The sequence below is a fragment of the Dromiciops gliroides genome, chromosome 5, assembly GCF_019393635.1.
Source record: "Dromiciops gliroides isolate mDroGli1 chromosome 5, mDroGli1.pri, whole genome shotgun sequence".
NCBI lineage: Eukaryota > Metazoa > Chordata > Mammalia > Microbiotheria > Microbiotheriidae > Dromiciops > Dromiciops gliroides.
Genome location: NC_057865.1, coordinates 284,646,589 through 284,665,054, shown reverse-complemented (window position 1 = coordinate 284,665,054; position 18,466 = coordinate 284,646,589). Strand labels below are relative to the sequence as shown.

At 46.1% G+C, this 18,466-nt stretch overlaps 1 protein-coding gene across 5 annotated transcripts in view; it reads left to right on the top strand.

The window, feature by feature from the left end:
- SYN3 (synapsin III) overlaps positions 1-18,466 on the top strand; it is a 477,977-nt gene that overhangs the window by 56,951 nt on the left and 402,560 nt on the right. The gene's annotated exons all lie outside the window — the stretch shown is intronic.

Below are 18,466 nucleotides of genomic sequence, written 5' to 3'. Positions count from 1 at the left end.
CTCAGTTTAAGGAAGTGAGAATGTTTAAACTAGAGAAGCCAAGACTTAGATGTGACCATTATTCTCAATTATTTTAGGGGCCCTTATGCAGAAAATAATCAACTCATTAAAATATCTCTAGCAGGAAGAACTAAGAACAATGTATGTGTGTTTCAATAAGCATTTATTAAGAGCCTACTATGTGCCAGGCACTTCATAAATATCTCTTTTTATCCTCACAACAACCCTGGGAGGTAAGTGCTGTTATTATTCCTATTTTACCCATAAGGAAACCAAGGCAGACAGAAGTTAGATGACTCACACAGGGTGACATAGCTGGTAAATAAGTCTTTGAGGCCAAATGTGAACTCGCATCTTCCTGATTCCAAGTCCAATGGACCACCATTTTCCTGGAAATTCAAAGAAGGTAGGTTCCAGTCTAATACAAAGAAAAACACAATAGCACTTCGAACTATTGTTGTTGTCCTTGTTTGTCCTTCATTTTCGAAGAAGACCATGACATCGGGGTGATATCATGACTTCCAGTGAATTAGATTTAAGTGAGGAAGGGCTGTGCAAGGTCACCAACATCATTCTTTCTTCCAGGGCTGTCTGGGTCCAGTGGTAAGATATATATATATATATATATATCACAATGACTAGAGATGGCCCTAGAGTGTAAGACAATTGGGATTAAGTTTCTTGCCTAGGGTCGCATAGCTAGTAAGTGTCTAAGGTGAAATTTGAACTCAGATCCTCCCAGCTTCAGGGCCAGTGTTCTATCCACTGCACCACCTAGCTGCCCAAGCAATTAAAACTATCCCCAAGTGAAACGGACTCCCCTAGTGGGGTCATAGATTTAGAACGGGAAGGGACCTTAGAAGTCATCTAGTCCAGCTTCTCCAGTTCACAGATGAGGAGAATGAGGCCCAGAGAGAAGGAGACTTGCCCAAGGTCACACATTAAAAAGGTGGTGGAATTCAAGAACAAATCTTATGACTCCAAATCTCTCCCTTTTTTCTGTATAATAATAATAAGCACTGATTTAAGGTTTTCCAAGTGCTTCATAAATATTACATCATTTTACCTTCACAATGGCCTTTACAGGGAGATGCCATTATTACACTCATTTTGCAGATGAGGAAAAAGAGGAAAGCAGAGACTGTGACTTGCCCAGGGTCACACAGTCAGTAAGTGTCTGAGACTGGGATCTATAGTACCTCATCTCCAAAAGTTTTCAGGTGGAGCTGAGCTGAAGCTTGGAGATAGTTTAATGCTATTCAATGGCTAAATAGTTTATGGGGTTCTAACCTCTCCTATCTATTGGATCAGATGACCTCAGAGAAGCCATCTAATTGAGTCTTGGATCCTCTTACTTCAAAACACCAGTGGAGGGGGCAGCTAGGTGGCGCAGTGGATAGAGCACCGGCCCTGGAGTCAGGAGTAACTGAGTTCAAATCTGGCCTCAGACACTTGACACTTACTAGCTGTGTGACCCTGGGCAAGTCACTTAACCCCAATTGCCTCACTAAAAAACAAAAAACAAAAACAAAAAAAACACCAGTGGATCTGAGATCAAGTTGATCTGAATGTTCCCTCCAGCATGGCAGACTGAAATCTATCCCAGCTTTCCTCTATTGTTTGACTTACTTGGCTCTTGTCCAGATCCTCCCAAACAATGACCCCAGGGTCTTAAGGGTACCAATGGAGCCTTTGGGGTATGGATCTGTCATCCCTCACTATGTGATCTTTTCCTTTTTTTTCCTCCACCCCCCCCCCCCCGGGAAATGAGGGTTAAATGACTTGTCCAGGGTCACAAAGTTAGTAAGTGTCAAGTGTCTGAGGTCGGATTTGAACTCAGGTCCTCCTGAATTCAGGGCCGGTGCTTTATCCACTGTACCACCTAACTGCCCCCTGATGTGATCTTTTTCAATCATAACTTACATAATTGATATCTATCTCCATTCTTCTTCAATGCTCATTAATATATTTCCAGCTGGCTCCTCTACCTTACACCTGCCTTTCCGAAGCTCTTTGAGTTGTCATGAGAATCATATGAGATGTTTGTTAAGCACTTTGCAAACCTTAAAGCCCTATATAAAATATTTACTATTCCATGAGAAGCAGTGGTTCCCATGGGTTAGCAGCCCACTACTATTTAACATTCTTGCTATAGGACCTCAGAGTTCATCTAGTCATGGATCCCTCTGGTCATGGGATCCTCCATCTAGAACTGGGAAGGATCATAGAGTTCACCTGAACATGTATCCCTCTGGTCATGGTATCTTCCATCTAGCACAGGAAGGAACCATAGAGTTCATTGAATTGAACCCTCTTCGCTTTGCAAATCAGGAACTGGGGGCCCAGAAAGATAAAGAGACTTGCCCAGGGCCTTGGGTATTAAGTAGCAGAGCCAGAATTTGAATTTAAAAGCTGTGACTCTAAGTTCAGCGTTCTTTACATTATCCTGCACTGCTTCTCTAAATAATCATCTCTCTTGCTGTCTCTCCCCTGTAATTCTTATAGAGGCATCTAGATCTCTTCTAAGAGGACATCAGAGGTCGTCTAACCCAACCCCTTCCTTTTACAGATGAGGGAACAGACAAAGAGAGAGAAAATTACTTGCCCAGAACACACAAGCAGTAAGTCATAGAGATGTACAATCTGAACCTCCCAGTCCAGAGCCATTATTTTTTCCATGAGAACATGCTGACTTCCTGTAAGCACCAGTAGATGGCTACCTACTGCTCTGCATGTGTTTAAGGTCAATATTGAGTGTTACAACGAGTGGCCTGCTGTATTTTTAGCATTCCTCCTCTGATCACATTTGAAGATCAGTTGGATGGGGATGTGGGATATAGGACACTGACAGACCCACCGTAGAAAGCTTGTTTCAGGACCAATTCAATTCAACGATCAGTAAGAGCCAACTGTGGGGAAGGCACCTATCTCGGGTGTGGAGGAAACAAAGTAAAAAATGAGACAGTGGGGCAGCTAGGTGGCGCAGTGGATAGAGTACCAGCCCTGGAGGCAGGAGGACCTGAGTTCAAATCCAGCCTCAGACACTTACCACTTACTAGCTGTGTGACCCTGGGCAAGTCACTTAACCCCAATTGCCGCACTAAAAAAAAAAAATTAGACAGTCCCTGCCATCAGGAAACTCACATCCTACTGGAGCGGATGTAATATTCCCATGCACAAATAAGCAAATGAAAAGTATTGTCAGTTATGTTAAATAATTTCTTTTAAAATATTAATTTAATTTGTTATTAGTTTATTTTTATTTTCTTTCCTAATGAAATATAATTATTATTTTCTGCATTCTGTTCCAACGAATGCACAACAATAACAGGAAAAAAAAAAAAGAAAGCCCTCATAACAAATATTCATAGTTACATGAAGCAAATACCTTCATTGGTCATGTCCAAAAATGTTTATCTCATTCTGCATTTCGATCCCAGCAAAATCACATATCCCATCTAGTCACATATTACTCTGATCATGTGATCCCAGATCTAGAACCGGAAGGAACCACAGAGTTCATTGAGTCGAACCCTCTCTCAGGCTTCATCACCAGAATGCTGCTTTGATCTCCTGCACTTCCTAGAGTTTAAAGTCTTTCACAGGTATCAAGCAACTCCAAGGGGGAGAAGATGTGAGCCACCAAGAGCAGAGCAAGAGGGAATCGGTCCACAAGGTGGCACGGGTAACCACCCCATCCCTAGACATCTCTGAGTCCCCCATCTCATTTGCTCACTTGTTCAAAAAGCCTTGGGGAATTTTCTCTAAAAGCGATTGCACTTTCTCAACATGACCACCAGATGGCGAGCATGTCCCACTTTCTCCCTTTGGGTCAGCCCAATAGCTCGCTAGCTGGGCAGGCTCTCTTAACCACAGAGCCCTTCCCAGTCCCTTCCTGCTCTGACAAACAATCCTACATTGTCATTTAGGACAAGCAGTCAGTGACAAGGGAGCAGTCATTAAGGTAGAGCAGCCAGCCGACACAGCCCCCATTCTTTCCCTTTCCAGAGATCATAATGGGGAGGGCTGGGGAGATGATAAAGTGATGTGCATAAACATGAACCCTGATACAAAGCTGGGGTGGTCTGAGAGCTCCTGTGAGCTCGGCGGGGAATTTGGCCTCCTCTTCCCAGGCATCCTGGGCCCATGCTTGGCTCCTCAGACCTCAGGAATACATGCAAAGCTATGTGGGTCTCTGGTGCGGAGGGGCTAGTTGTGGGTGTAGAGACCGGAGATGCTGTCACGTGTCTGGATGCTCACCAGGTGGGTTCTGAATCCTGGGCAGCAAGGAGTAGTGGGGAGAGGACTGGATCTTGAGTAGTCAGGACACTACTGGTATCCTGGCATGTTTAAAGGTACGCTGAATGAACCTTAGAACTGGGAATGTCAGAGCTGGGCAGGACCTTAGTACACAGACTGTCAGAGGTAGAAGTGGCTTTGGAACAGGGGATGTTAGAGGTGGGAGGGGCCTTAGAACAGGGGATGTCAGAGCTGGGAGGGACCTTACAATATAGAGAATGTCAAAGCTGGGAGGTCCACATAACATCTCCATGCCACACTTTCCTCACCTGTAGAATGGGAATAGATTAAACTTCCAGCTGAAAATCTGTTGAAGTGTGTCTAAAATCTAGAACTGTACTGATTGCCAGTCCAGCGTTCTCCCCACTCCATCACATACAATTCAGTCAGTCCCATTCAGTCCTTTGGACAGGAATGCATGGAGGGGCTGAGGGTGGTGGTGAGAACATCCCCTCCCTTCCCCTCCCTCTCACTGTCACCCTTGAAATGGATACATTTCTCTGCTCTGAAAGGTCCCTCAGAAAGAATGCCCAGCAGCTGACTTGTGGTGGATATAAAGTTGAGGGCTTTCTACTTTTATGAACTTATTTCTATTTTAAAGTAGCTGTTTGTTCTCTTTGGTCAGCCTCAATGGTGGTAAGACAGCCGCTTGGGGCTGCTCTGCTCAGCCCCACCCTGGGCTGCTTTATGAGGCTATGAGTGCACGGGTTGTGTGGCTGAGTTGTGTAGTGTAGGATGTTTTCAATCCAACACCCTGAAAAATGAACCAACAGCAAACCGGCTTCAGAGAAGCTGCCCCACCTTGGATGGAGGTTTGGGGATGGGCAGTGGGTGGAGCAGGGACATGGATGTGAGGCTGTCTCCTACCTGAGAAGAACATCCCTGGTCTTAGCTTGCCTCGACACAGCCCAGCCTTCCTCCCTCCCAAGCCCCATTGAGGCTAGGTGTTCTGGAATGCTGACTGTCTTCTCCCTTTACCTCACCCCTGGCTTCATGCCCAGAATGTCCACTATTCCATTGGAACAATGACCACTTCTTACCTTTGATTTCCCCCAACCCCACTTATCGATTGTCCAAGAGGTGGAAGAAGGGAGACATCTCATATTGGGAAATCCCCCAGATTCCTGCTCTCCAGCCATAACTGTCTCCTCCTCTCTCTCTGTCTCTTTCTCTGTCTCTTTCTCTATCTCTGCCTGTCTGTCTCTCTCCCTGTCTGTCTTTCTGTCTCTGTCTCTCTGTATCTTTCTCTGTCTCTGTATCTCTCTGTTTCTGCCTGTCTCTCTGTCTCCCTTTCTCTCCTTACCTCCCTCTCCCCCCTTTTCCTTCTCATCACCTTTCTTTCCATCTTTCTCTCTCCCTCTCTCCCCCTCTCTTTTCTGTCTTCCTTCTCATCACCTCCCTCTTTCTCTGTCTCCCTCCCTCCCCTCCTCTCTCTCCCTCTCCCTCTCTCCTTACCTCTCTCTCCTTCCCTTTTCCTTTTCATCTCCTCTTTCCATCTCTCTCTCTCTCTCTCCATCTCCCCCCCTCTTTTCTCTCTGTCTTGCTTCTCATCATCTCCCTCTTTCTGTTTCTCTCTTTCTCCCAGATTGGGAGAGGGGAAAACATTTTCTCAGCATAATGCCAAGTTGAATTGTAATTTAATTTACCTGACGTTGGAGCCTCCACTCCTAACTCTTTTCTTTGCATCTCTGCAATCCTAGAACCCTTGAACTACCTCCACAAAGCCCTCTAACAGCTTCTCCAGGACATCCCTGCTCTCTTATGTCACTGATATAGGGGCCACTCCCTCTGAGGTCTCCTAAGACTCAGTCACAAGCCTAGACCCTTTTTCTTTCTACTTAACATTTTTGCACTTGGTGATCTCATTGCCTCCCATGGGTCAAAGTAGCATCTCTATGTGCATAATTTCCAGGTCAGTATATTCACCCTTAATATTTCTGGATCCCCAGTGATGTGTTGCCAAATGCCTCTTGGATATCTTGAACTGGATGACCTCTAGACAGGTCAAATTCAATGTGTCCAAATTCAGAACTCATTATCTTTCCCCCCAAACCATATTTTACTTGGTTTCCCCCCAAACCCTCTTCCCTATTACTTCTAAACTTATTAATGAAGGTACCACCATGTTCCTTGTCCCCCAGGCTCATAGTCTTGATTCCTCACTCTCCCTTCATATATGTCTAATCCATTGCCAAATCAGGTTCTTTCTAACATCCCAATATAGCCCTTCCTCTCCATTTACCCAGCCAGCCCTCTGATTCAGGCCCTCATCACTTTTTGTAATAGCCTCCTAATTGGCGACCCCTGCCTCAACTGAGAAGCCAAAATGATTCTGCTAAAACATGGTGTGACCATGTGCTTCGTGATCCCATTCGGGGTTTTCTTGGCAAAGACACTAAAGTGGTTGGCCATTTCCTTCTCCAGATCATATGACAGATGAGGAAACTGAGGCAAACAGGGTGAAGTGACTTGCCCAGGGTCACTCGGCTATTTAGTGTCTGAGGTCAGATTTGAACTCAGGTCTTCCTGACTTCAGGCCTGGTACTCTATCCACTGCAAAACCACCTAGCTGTGCTATTAACTCCAGGATGAATTATAAGTCCTTCTCTCTGGCATTTAAGACTCTTCATAGCCTGGCCCCTTCTTAGCTTTCCAGCCTTCTTATACTTTATTTCCACTCATGTTATGATATAGTTACACAGGCTTAATTGCAGTCTTTCCTTGAATAATCCATCTCCCATCTCCTTATCTTTGTCTTGGCTGTCCCTCATGCCTGGAATTCTCTCCCTTCCTCACCTCTACTGCTTAGTTTCCTTGTCCCACCTTCTTTTTTATTTATTTACTTATTTTTAAGACTTTGAGCTCCAAATTCTCTCCCTTCCTTCAGCCCCACCCCCACTTCCTAATGCCTGTCTCTCTTCCGAGTACTTCCAACTCTTCATGAATCTTATATGTACATAGTTGTCTGCGTGTTGTCTCCCCTGTTAGATTGTAAGAGCCTTGAAGGCAGGGGCTGGTCTTTGCCTTTCTTTGTGTCCCTAGCATATTAGCATAGTACCTGGCATATAGTAAGCACTTAATAAATGCTCAACCAACAGACTCATCATTAGTCTTTGAGAATTCCCAAAGCTGAAATATTTATCACCCTCCAAGCAACCCAGTGATAAGCTTCTCTGAATTTAGCTAGTCTAGTCCCTCAGATAATTCAGACCCTAATCACACTTCTGCCCTAGATTAATGAAACAGCTTCCTAACTCATCCCATCCCATCTCCACAACTGCTAAAGGGCAGGTGTTCTCTTGCTCAATAAACTCCAATGGCTTCCTATTGATTTGGGGATTAAGTATAGACTCCTTTGGTCATCATTTACATCCCTTCACGACCCACTGCCACATGATTTTCCAGCATTCTAACAAGTCACTTCCTTCTATGGCCCTTCCATTCCAAACCGACCTTCTCATTATTCCTTTTTTTTTTCTTTTTTGCAGGGCAATGGGGGTTGAGTGATTTGCCCAGGGTCACACAGCTAGTAAGTTTCAAGTGTCTGAGGCCGGATTTGAACTCGGGTACTCCTGAATCCAGGGCCAGTGCTTTATCTACTGCGCCACCTAGCTGCCCCTCTCATTATTCCTTTAACAAGGCTCTCCATTTCCTGTCACTCAGACTTTGCCCTGGCTGTGCCCTCTGTCTTTCCTCACCTTGGGCTCTTAATATCCTGAGCTTCCTTGAAGACTCACCTTAAATACCACCTTCTACATGAAGCCTTTCTTGATGCCTCCAAAAATCCCCCCATCCCAAATCATCTTGTATCTAATTGAGATACTTTTGTATATGCCTACCATATACATGTTATTTCCACCAGTAGAATGCAATCAGCTCACTTGTGTCTTGGTACCACTAGTGCCTAACACACTGCCTGGAACTCTTTTTGTTTGCTTTTCTGGACCTGCGATATCACCAGTATAAGGGGCTCAACAGTATAAGGAAGATTCTACCAATACAGGCCGTCCCCTGCTCTACACCCTCCAGTCCTAGAGAGTTGTCTAGAGGCACAGTCTAGGGGCAGCTAGGTGGTGGCCCTGAGCTCAAATCCGGCCTCTGACACTTGACACTAGCTCTGTGACTCTGGGCAAATCACTTAACCTCTGTTGCCCCGCAAAACAAACAAATAAATAAATTTTAATTTTAATTAAAAAAAAAAAGAATCACAGAGTCCATCTGTGTCTGAGGTAGGACTTGAACTCAGGTCTTCTTGACTCTGGCCAGATCTTTAGCCCCTGGCGATTAATAAATGTCTAGCTGAGTCTAATTCTTGTGGATTACACACACACACACACACACACACACACACACACACACACACACACCCCCTTCTTTCCAACATGACAGTCCCCGTCAGAGCTCCCCCTCCACCAACGTCATCTGTGATACCACAAGGTTACTTTCCTACTATAATGAGGTATCAGAGGGGACCTAGGTAGAAACTAATCCCCAGTAAGATTGAAATGATTGATGATCACAGAATCTTAGGTTTAGAAGGGACCCCAAAAGCCAACTTGTCCAATCTATACCTTAATAGGAATCCCTTCTATGTCCCCAATATTTGGACCTTTGCTTAAAAACCTTTAGTGGGAAACAAGCCCCTATCTACCCCCTAGAGGAGCCTGTGCTGGTGTCCTCTGCCCTTTCTCTTTTTTTTTTTTCAGGGCAATGAGGGTTAAGTGACTTGCCCAGGGTCACACAGCTAGTTAAGTGTCAAGTGTCTGAAGCTAGATTTGAACTCAGGTCTTCCTGAATCCAAGGCCAGTGCTTTATCCACTGTGCCACCTAGCTGCCCCCCTCTACCCTTTCTCTTAAAGGTGTTTGCTTGTGTTGTGGTGGGTTTCACAGACCCTCTCTCATCCAGTAATACCTTGACCCAAAGAAAGGAATCCTTACTGGCTCTGATGGTGTAATGGTTAGTAGAACACAGCTTTCCAGATCTCCACTCATCAAGACAAAGGCCTCTTCTTATTAAGCGTAAGTTTTGTGTAAAGCCTTAGTCTCTCCTTAGAGAGAGGCCAACCCCTTCCCACAAACTCTGCTATTTCTATGAGCGTAATATTTTAGAGGAATGTGGAGATACTCTGGTCTGGCCCCTGCATTTCATAGATAAGGATGAGAAAGTACTTTGGGCAAGGTTATACCCTTAGTAAGAGGCAGGGCAGGTCTTCTGGGTTCAGATACTTCTCATGGGATATTAAGTGAGGTACAGTGGTTAGAAACTTACTGTGTGACCCTAGGTAAGTCACCATCTCTCTGAGTCTCCATTTCCTCATCTATATAATGAACGGATTGGATACACATGGTATGGTTCCTTCCACCCTGGAAGTATGTTCCCTCTCTATGCCTCAGTTTCCTTATCTGTAAAATGAGGGAGGTCACACTATATGGCTTTGTGGGTCCTTTCCAGTTCTCTGATCCTCCTCTGGTTATTAATTATAGTTAATTTAATATTATATGTTATAATAACTTATTAACTATTAAAGAGCCTGTTAACTATGAAAGTACAGTGGCAAGAGGGAGAACTGGGGTCAGAGTCAGAAGACCTGGGTTCAGATCTCAGCTCACCCATGATCCCAGAATCTCAGAGCCAGCAGGAACCTTATCAGACCCATCAAGCAACCTAAGCATCCCTAGAGATCTCTTTCTGTGATGTCCTTAACAAATGGTCAGCAGTGGCTTCCAGAAGCCACTCACTGTGTCTTGAGGCAAACCATTGAGCTTAGGGGAAACATCACCCTCCTGAGCCCAAATCTGACTCCCCACAGCTTCTGGCTCCTGCTTCTAGTTGTACCCCTGTAGGACAAACAGAACGTGCCACTCCTCCCTGATGGCAGCCTTCAAGTGACCTGACAGTTGCTGTCATGTCTCCACGCTCTCCTCTTCAGGCTCCACATTCATTTATTCAGCAAATATTTATTAAATGTCCAGCCAGTGCCAGGTGCTCTGCCAGACCCTGGAGATGCAGGGGGAAAGAGAAAAAAAATCTCTACCCTCAAAGATCTCCCATTCTATTGTGGGGTCAGGAAAAGAGGAATGACAATAGATAAGTAAATACAAAACTGACATATATATGTGTGTAAGCATGGAGAGACAGAAAGAGACACAGAGAGCAGAGAGAAATTTCAGGGAGCAAATTTGTTTATATATATATATATATATATATATATATATATATATATATATATATATATATATATATATATATATATATATATATATATATATATATATATATAAAACCATACTAGATTAGATCATTAGAAATATGGATGCATAGAGGTAAAGAGATGGAAAACTGGGGGAATGGATGGCTAACTAGAGAGATGGCTGGATGGACTGATAGAAAACTAGAGACATGGATGGATAAGTAGAAAACTAGATAGATGATAGATAATTAGATCAGTGAATAGATAGAAGCAGAGAGGGATGGTTAGATGTCTAGAAAGATGGATGGATGAATGGATGGATAGATGGATAGACATTTCAACAGATGCAAGGGATGGGATGGATCAGCTGGGCAGGAGACGGTATTTGCACTAAGCTTTGAAGGAAGCTGAGGATCCCAGAAAGGGTCTGCCCAGAGGTAGCAGCTCCCCCGGTACAGATGAGGAGAACAATTAGGACACTTTGTCTAGAACACAGGGTGCCCATGAGGCAGTAATAATGTACAACGAGCCTGCAGAGGGAGGCTGGAGCCAGACTGTGAACATCTTCAAATGGCAAGGGGAGGAGTTTGTTTTATCCTGGAGCCTATAGGCAGCCACTCGATTATCTGAAACAGGAAAGGTGTATAATCTCACCCGAAGCCTTAGAAAACATCACCTTGGCACCAGTGGGGAGGATGGATTAGAGTGGGAAGAGACATGGTGGTAATCATCCAGGTGTGAGGTGATGAGAACCTGGACCAGGGCAATGGCTGTGGGAGGGGACTGACCCAAGCCAACGTGGAGGTAGAGAGATCAAGAATGGCAGCTAATTGGTTGTTTGGGGGCAAGGGTGAGGGAACCTGTGAGGATGAGGCCCAGAGCTGCAACCAGGGACACCAGAAAGATAGTGACGCCCTCAGCAGCAATAAAGAAGTTCAGAAGAGGGGAAGGTTTTGGGGCAAAGAGAATGACCTCGGCACATACTGAATCCAAAATGTCTCCAGGATGTTCAGTTGGATTGGAGAAGGGAGAATGTATTCCCTCCCCCATTCTTTCTTCCTCCTACATCCCTTCCTTCTCTTTTTTCTCTCCCTCCCCCTTTTTGTCTGTCTCTCCATCTCCTCCCCCCTCTCTTTATATATAAAGAAAAGATAAGTATTATAGAGTAATATATTATGTATCTTAGATAAAGATATGTAATATATGGTATATAATATATTAAAATAATAAAGATACATAAGAGGATACGTATCTTTATATGTAAAGAAAAGAGGAGAGGGGTGTTAGGGGAGAGAAGGAATAATCCCGTAGTAACTTGCATAGGGATGATCATTAGGCCATAAGACCTGATAAAAGTACCTTTTGAGAGACTATAGGCAGAAAAGAGAAAAGGGTGAAGGAGAGAGCCTTGCAGATCCCACAGTTAAGGGGCCTGATGTGGTTGAGGAGTCCCCAGAGGAGACTGAAAAGGAACAGTCGCGTGGCTAGGAGGAGAACCAAGAGAGAACAGTGAAAATCAGGAGAGGAGAAAACATCCAGGAGGAGGTGATGAGCTACTTCAGAAGCTGCAGAGAGGTCAAAGAGTGTGTCCACTGGCTTTGGCCACAGAGAGATCGTTGGTCACTCTGGAGAGGGCCCGCTCAGTGGGATGATGAGGTCAGAAGCCAGACTGCAGAGCTGAGAAGGGATTGAGAGTAGGTGAAGTGGAGACACCGAGTGCAGACCCCTTTTATAGGAGTTTGAGAAAGGCAGGAGAACTAGTGGACTGTTGCCGCCCGGGCTCACCCCTGCACACATGCACACACTGTAGTGTAAGCATGTGTGACCACAGGCCACTCGCTGAAGATTTCAGGCCTCTGTTTTCTCAGTTGAGAAACAATTTTGCACCCCCTACCTCACAGGACTTTTGCAGGAAAAATGCCTTCCAAGGCAGAAACCCCCACCGCCGCCTCCAGCATCATGGAGGTGTTAGTATCTTGTGGCATGGTCTGCAGGCCACTCAATGCAACAATTATTCTCATCTAGACCAGCTGCAGCTCTCTAGTAACATTCCTCAAAGTCAGTGCCTACGACTGGACACAATACAGTTAAATAAGTGAGTGAGCCAAGGAACTCAAGACTTGGGGGGACAAGGACCACTTTGGAAGAATTGAATGGATGGATGGATGGATGAGTGAATGGATTAATGGCTGGCTAAGAAAGCATTTATTAACTACATACCATGCAAGTGTGCTTGGTGCTGGAAATACAAATCCAAAAGAGAAATAAACCCTGCCCTCAAGGAATTTATACTCCAATAGGGAGAGGTGACACATAAAAGGGTGTGTGGTAGCTAAGGAAGGGAGTTTTGGCTTGGGAAGTCACAGGGATTGTGAATGGAGATGTTGAGTAAACACATGCCTGACCTTCTCAAGGATCAGTAGTAGTATCAGATCACAATTTCCAAACCAAGAGCTATAAAGTGGGAGGTGGGGTTCCTAGGGTGCAGGGGGCAGGATACCTACACTGCTGTCCTAGGGATGGTTGGTTGTGATGTGAACCATGATCTAGACCTAGCTAGAGAGAATGGGTTAGGTGAGTTTGCACTCATCTGCCAAGCGGGATGGGGTTCCAAGGCTGAATGGATGAATTTCCTCAGGGAAAGGGGGCAGAGTTATGGGACACCTGGTTCTGAGGGGATGAATCTGTTTAAAATAGGGGAGTTGGGGCTGCAGCAGGACAGATCACAAGATACCTAGGAAGTCACAGATTTTCTGGTGGTGAATTAAGCCAAAGCCAAATGATAAAATGTCAGAGATCCCTTCATGGGGTGAGAGAATGACCTGGGGAACTTTCCATTCTAAGGCAATCTGACTAGAATTCATTTCTCCTCTCTCAGCCTCCTTTACAGAAAGTTTAGCGTGTAGAGCTCTGCAACAACTTATAACAGCATACAAATGACATTCAGTACAGCCTGGTTCTTCCTTCCTTCCTTTCTTCTTCCCTTTCCCTTCCTCCTTCCGTTTTCATTCTTTTCCTTCCTTCCTTTCTTTTTTCCTTCCTTCTTTTTGTTCTTTCCTTCATTTCTTCATTCCTTTCCCTTTGTTTCTCTTCCTTTCTTCTCTCCCCGTCTCCCCTCCTTTGTTGATTTCATGAGTCCATAGAATATTTCTACCTCTCTAAGGAAATTTCCCCAAACAATGTAGAACAGCACATGCAATTCTGTCTTACAGAGTTTCTCGTGGTCCCTGGGAGATTAAATGATTTGCCCAGAGTCACACGGCTAGAATGTGTCAGACAGAACCCCGGCATGAGTCCTGGCTCTCAGGCCAGCCTCTCTTCTGCCCCCCACCCCAGCACAGAGCAGGCACCTAATCCTTGTTGTTTGCTTGAGAGATCCTGCCCCCTCCCACACACCTTGGCCTAGCAGACCTGTCATAGCCTGCCCCACCCCACTCCCGCTCACGCCTCCTGCTGTGGGACAGGCCAACATCCCCTGTATCCTTTGTGTTGGGACTGAGCCTGCTGCCAGGGAACGGGATTCCAGACAAGCAGACACACACACACACACACACTCACACACGCGTGCACAGGGGAACATGAGGAAATGGGGTGGCAGGACTCCATGTTACTCCGAGACAGCCAAGCTCTGGCTCTCGTGTGGTGACCTCACCCGGAGAAGAAAGTTCCCGTCTCGGGCCTGCCTGACCCACCCTGATGGGGCATGTCAAACAGCTCGCCCATTCTAGGCAGGAGAGAGATTTCTCCAAAGATCAAAATATTCCTGAGCTCACTTTCTAAAATTGTCCTTTGAACTAAGCACCTGCCCCCGAGAGAAGGTGGGAAGCTTTATTTTTCTTCCTCCCTCCACTAAGAAATAGCAAAAAGGCCATACATGGTGTAATGGACAGATAGCCAGTCCCAGAGTCAAGAGGACCTGGGTTCAAGTCCAGCCCTGAGGTATTTTGGCTGGAGGACTCTGGGCAATTCTCTAAATCTACGGGGAATAGGAAAGTACGTATCTTCCCTGGTAGTGGGGTCCTCTCAGGGAGTGCCCATACCAACTCTAGTCGAGTGCCATCTAACAGGGGTCCTCTCAGACCCTCAGCTTCCTCATATAGAAAAACAATGAGGTTGTCGAAAAGATTGCTGGATCTGGAGTCAGAAGGCTAGCTCTTTCACTCACTAACCAAATGACCTTGGTCCATTCAAGTTCCTTCTTCATCTATAGGATAGGAAGGGGTGGATGGAAGGGGAATGGCCTAAGTGTCCCGGGTTGCATAGTGCAGTCCTATCTCCGACACTGCCTGTGTGATCCCAGGTATCGCTTAACTTCTCTCTTCATCTGTAGAATGAGAGGGTTGGCTTATATGCACCCTAAAGTCCCTTTTGTCCATCTCGGAATTGGAAGGAACCTCTGATCAGAGGGTCCAGCCTGTACCTGCCCAGGGATCTCCTAGAGATTCAGAGGTCTTGGGTGTGAACCTTGGCCTTGCTGCTCAGCATCTCTGTGATCTTGGCCAAATCACATAACTTCTCTGGGTTATAAAAACGAAGGGGTCATGCACAATGGCCTCTGGTCAGTCAGTCAACCAGCATTTATTAAGCACCCATAATTTACAATGTGCCGAGTGTTGTGCTAAGCACTTCTGAAGTCCCTTTCTACCCTAGATCTATGATCCCAAGTGGAAATTTAATGATGCAATTGGTGTCTGGCCCCGAGAAGAGTAATGTGGTATGAGAGCTGGAGTGACTCAGTTTCCTCTCCTGTAACATGTGCGGGTTGGACAAAACAAATCTTCTAGCTAGAGATCTGATGGTCCTAACATCAGTTTGACAGACTTTTATTAAAGGCCTGCTGTAGGCAGAGCACTATGCTGAAAAGTGGGAGGTTGGACACAGCCGTTAGCCTCCTGAGGCTCACAGTCTAGTAGGGGGATCAAACATATTTAGTATGGTGTGGTAGAAAGAGCTCAAGGTTGGGAGGAAAAGGAGTGAGACTTCTAGCCTGCTACTGGCTACCTGTGTGGCCTGGGGCAGGTCACTTGAGAGGAAGAAGGAAGGGTGATGGTGATGGTGGCGATAATGATAAGGAGACATGCATTTATTATGCATCTACTTCGAGCCCAGCTCTGTGCTAAGCACTTTACAAATATCTCATTTGATCCTCACAATGCCCCTGGGAGGCGGGTACAATGATTATCCCCATTTTGTTGAGCTATCATTTATGTTGTTCTTCCAGATTTGCAAAGGAATGTGTATGTATACATAAACATACATGCATATCTATGTCTGTGACCACATCTATATCTATAAAATTTCATAAAAATACGTGCTCCTTGAAGGCAGAAGCCGTTACATTTTCTTTGAATTATCAGGGCTAACACAGAGCTTTTCTCATGATGCTTAATGAATGCTTAGTGATTGCTTGATCCTGGGAGGAAACTGAAGCTGAGATGAGGTAAGTGACTGGCCCAGGGTCATCTGGCTGGTAAATGTCTGAGTCAGGATTTGAACTTAGATGTCCCCAAATCCAGGTCCAGTACCCTATCTACTACATCGCTGATCCCCTCTGAGGATCAGTTTCCCCATCTGTAAAACGAAAGACTTGAACTAGGTGCCTTCTAGCTCCAAACCTCTGTTCCTCTGACCAGTCATTTGCCTTCTGTTGCTGGAGTCTCACATCTGTAAAATGAAGGAGTTGGATTCCACATCATCTAAGGTCTCTTCCAGCTGCAAATCTCTGTTCTTAGTGTCACACAGGGCAGGTAGGTGGTGAAGTGGATAGAGAACCTGGCCTGGAGTCAGGAAGACCTGAGTTCAAATCCAGCCTCAGATACTGATTAGTTGTGTGACCCTGGGCAAGTCCCTTAACTCTGCCTCAGTTTCCTCATCTGTAAAATGAAATGGAGAAGGAACTGGCAAAACCACTCCTGTATCTTTGCCAAGAAAACCTCTAAAAGGGTCACAGAGTCAGACACAACTGAAACAACTGAACAACACCAACAATTTCATATATCGAGACAGCAGCAGAGCCATAAGCAAACCCTAGGACTCTATGAGTCCCATCCCAAGCTGCTGTTTTTCTACCCCTCCCCTTTTCATTCTCTCTCTACAGCCTGGCCCTTCTTGAGCAAGTTGGGAAGGAATTGGCTGTCAGCAAACTCGACCCCTGAAATGTGGGAGTTGTCCTGGTGTTACTAAGCCCCCTCCTTCCCTCCTAGGCATTTTACTTATACCAACACCGTCCTCTTCCTCCATCCCTGGCGTGTCACCTCTAGTCCAGGGACTAGGGACATTTGGAAACATTTCTAGCCGAGGGCATCAAAGAATTCCTTACACACGTTTTCAAAAGTTTCCAAACCCTAAGATTTGGGTAACTTTTTCTTCCTCCTTAACTTAGCCCACAGCGGTGTCTGGGGGCCAGGGCACCATGCCACCCAGTATGCCCAGGCAGCTTCCCACACTTCACAGTGGCCGATATTCTTCAGTATGGGGGGGGGGTGAGCGATTTTTTTTGAAACGGGCGACTTTGGCAGTCCTGGCAAGGAGCTGATGGGTGTGAGTCCGGCTTGGGGTATCTGTCTGGTAGCAGGTGCCCTTGGCACTGCGCTGGTGACGAGGCTTGCCCATCACTGCCAGGAACCATTGGTGAACAAGCTCCTGGGGGTGTCTCCCTGCTTCACTTCCTCCCCCACCCCCACCAAGGACAGTTTCCAAGCTCACTGGCAGGCAGTGAGCGAACGGGGTGTTTAAGAATTCCCAGCAGCCCTGTCCTTCTCTCTCCTTTCTCCAGCCCAAGCTAACACAAGAGGAGGTAACAGAAGTTTTTCCCTTTTCCCATCTCCTATAGTTTAGTTGAGATAATTAACCTCCTAGATTTAGGATCTTAACAGATGATCAGCCTAGGGGAATTAATCCCTGAAGATTCTTTTTAACAAGCTCTATAACTGGGCAGCAGATGGGCAAAGCCTGTCCCATCCAGGCTGGGAATTGGGGGCGTCCCAGGGAAGCTGGTCCCATCCACTCTCCCGTACCACCCTCTCTCATTTCATTCCTTGATGAAAAAAAGAAAAGAAAACCACCAGCAGCAGCCACGAGTCCATGGTCCTTGTTGCTTTCCCTTCCTTTCCCTCCCTTCCCTTCCCTTCCTCCCCCTCTCCTCTGTCTCTTTGTGTCTCTCTCTGTTGCTCTGTCTCTTTGTCTCTGTCTCTGTCTCTCATTCTCTATGTCTCTGTCTCTCTCCCTCCCTCTCTCTACCCCATGCCCACCACCACTCAGCCTCAGCAGCCACATCAGCTCAGGCCATCCCGGGTGCCAAGAGAAGGGCCAAGGTGGGGGGGAAGGGGACTGGGCATTCCGAAGCGGACTGGCCAGTAGCCTGGAGACGGGCTTCTGTTTCCCAGCCCGGCCCCTTTTATCTGGGGAACAATAGGGGCATACAGGGAAGGCCTTGTGCGGCACCCAAGCCCCTGAGCCCTTTGACTCGAGGAATTTTTTAAGTGCTGACCTCGCTCCGTGAGGTCCCTTGGCTGTCCAATCCAAAGGGCCGGCTGCTCCAGCTGATTCCTACCCTGCTCTAGGCAGGGGTGGGGGGGCATCCCAAGCTTTGATTCCGCACCCCCTCCCCCTCCCCCTGCCGTGGGGAGCTTTGCTCTCAGAATCCCAGGCCGGAGAAATCAGATGATTCTATAATTCAGGGGGGAGATGGGAGGGGGAAGATTGAAGTTATTTTGTGTGGATAGAAGAGTGTTTGCTAAATTATTTACACACACACACACACACACACACACACACACACACACACACACACACCCCTCCCTTCTCCTTCTCTCCCTGCTTCTCTCATTCACTTTTTCATAGAAGAATCACCCATCTTCACAGAGCAAGGGAAAGATCACTATATTTTTTTTATCAGAAAACCCAGGGTCAATTCCCTATTCTGCTTCTTCCTACCTATACATCAACCTTGAACAAGTCACTCTGCTTCTCCAGAC